The sequence below is a fragment of the Populus nigra genome, chromosome 2 (genome assembly GCF_951802175.1).
Source record: "Populus nigra chromosome 2, ddPopNigr1.1, whole genome shotgun sequence".
Taxonomy (NCBI): Eukaryota; Viridiplantae; Streptophyta; class Magnoliopsida; order Malpighiales; family Salicaceae; genus Populus; species Populus nigra.
In genome coordinates this window covers 17,783,179-17,785,678 of record NC_084853.1, presented here as the reverse complement: position 1 = coordinate 17,785,678, position 2,500 = coordinate 17,783,179, and positions in this window count along the sequence as shown.

Sequence of the window (2,500 nt, the reverse complement as noted above, 5' to 3'; positions counted from 1 at the left end):
CCCGATGTACTGTTTGCTTTTTCGGAAGAAGAGATCCATCCCCCCATCCTCGGCCAGCCAAAAACGCTCCAATTAATGGCCGGGTGAGATGACCCGGAGGCCCGCGACGCGTCATTCAAATCACTGCCCTATCGGCTACAACTGCTGATGGGTGGGATTAGAGGCCTGCCATGGTGGTGAGGGGCGGCGAGGACCGTGAAAGCTAGAGTTTTTCAGAGGCTGCCGGGAAAAAGGCCCCTCGGGTGGCGGGGTGCGAGGACCAGGCGCGTCATTCAATTCTCTTCCCTATCAACTTGGCTCCCGTTGGCGGGATTGGAGGCCTACTGTTTGTTACAGGGCTAAAATCGTCAGGGGAAGAGCTGACGAAACAATGCTGGTTTGGATGCAGGGGGTAGTGTTGGAATCGGCAGCGCGGACAAAATCGGCAAAGTCGACAAAAAAGACTGTTGGTCTGGACATCGGGGCAGCGGCAGCCATGCCGACAGGGGGGGAAATCGGCAGCACAGATTTGTGCAGCTGCAGGTTCGTCGGGGAAATCGGCAGCGCAGATTTTTCGATGAACATGGGCTGGAAGATGGACTGTCCAGGCCAGGCAGGGAAATTCGTCAAGGGGACACGCTGACGAAACAGCGCTGGTTCAGGCACGGCGGGCAGTGTTGGAATCGGCAGCGCCGACGAAATCGGCAAAGTCGGCAGAATCGGCAGCGGGTGCTGGCGATGAGTCTGGACGATTTATAGTCCAGGGCTTGATGGAAAAGACTGTTGGTCCAGACAATGGGGCAGTGGCAGCGCGGATTTGTGCAGCTGCAGGTTCGTCGGGGAAAATCGGCAGCGCAGATTTTTCGACGAACAGGGGCTGGGCGCTGGACTGGCCGGGCCAGGCAGGAAAATTCGTCAGGGGGGCACGCTGACGAAAACAGGGGCTGCGGAGTGGAAAATCGGCAGCGCAGATTTTTCGACGAACAGGGGCTGGACCGGCCGGGCCAGGCAGGAAAATTCGTCAGGGGGGCACGCTGACGAAAAGAGGGGCTGCCGCGTGGAAAATCGGCAGCGCAGATTTTTCGACGAACAGGGGCTGGACGCTGGACTGGGCCAGGCAGGAAAATTCGTCAGGGGGCACGCTGACGAAAAGAGGGGCTGCCGCGTGGAAAATCGGCAGCGCAGATTTTTCGACGAACATTCGTCAGGGGGGCACGCTGACGAAAAGAGGGGCTGCCGCGTGGAAAATCGGCAGCGCAGATTTTTCGACGAACATTCGTCAGGGGGGCACGCTGAGGAAAACAGGGGCTGCCGCGTGGAAAATCGGCAGCGCAGATTTTTCGACGAACAGGGGCTGGATGCTGGACCGGCCGGGCCAGGCAGGAAAATTCGTCAGGGGGGCACGCTGACGAAAAGAGGGGCTGCCGCGTGGAAAATCGGCAGCGCAGATTTTTCGACGAACAGGGGCTGGACTGGCCGGGCCAGGCAGGAAAATTCGTCAGGGGGGCACGCTGACGAAAAGAGGGGCTGCCGCGTGGAAAATCGGCAGCGCAGATTTTTCGACGAACAGGGGCTGGACGCTGGACTGGGCCAGGCAGGAAAATTCGTCAGGGGGGCACGCTGACGAAAACAGGGGCTGCCGCGTGGAATGGCAGCCTACACGCAGATGCGAATTCGGCAGCGCACGATGGCTTGAGCAGGTCATGGGTTCGACTTGGCGCGATCTGAAACCTGGACGAGGGACTGTCGACGCTGGACGAGCCAGCGCGGTGGCCTGTCGTGCCCCGTTCAGGGGGGGCCTGCCGCGGAGACAGCCCTCGCGGGCTCGACAGCGCAGGCCAGCGTCCCCGACGTCGCTGGCCGCGGCAGGCGAGCTGCCGGGGTTCCCGCATTCCTACAAGAAAACGTCGTGCTTTCCACATGAAACCAATCCAGTAAAATCAGCCATATTTTTATGAGGCTGCCCACTGAATTTGGGGTCATTCCGGGCCGGTTCCTAGTTTTGCGGATTTACTCGATTTCTAATGGTAGGAAAATTAAAACAAATACTTCCCGACCTCGAAAAATTCTGGGAAAATTAATGAAGGTGGATTGGATTTTTGCCAACCTCTGTGCAAAATTTCAGCTCAAAATACCAAGAAATGAATTTTTTAGAGGGGGGGTGACAGCTGGGACCTAGTAGTGTCTCCCCCTGCCAGAGCTGCAATGACACTTATTGCTCTTTAGGGAGCCACCAGGCCGGCGCCCCTCAAAGACCACACGCGCGCGCGCGCCCGCCCGCGCTGGGCGCTGGGGCGCTGGGGCCTGAGGGCCTGGGGCCCTGGGGGCCCTTGGGGGCCCTTGGGCGCTTGGGCGCGCGCGCGCGGCCCCCGCAGCCATGCCGCGCTGCGCGACGCGCGGACAGCCCCTGCTGGCTTGCTCTCTCGCCCGCGGGGGGGCTGCCTTCGGGCCCTGGCCCCCCGCGTTCTGGCCTGCCCCCTGCGTGGGAGAGGCTAGGCGCTGCAGGGGCCAGCCCGACGTC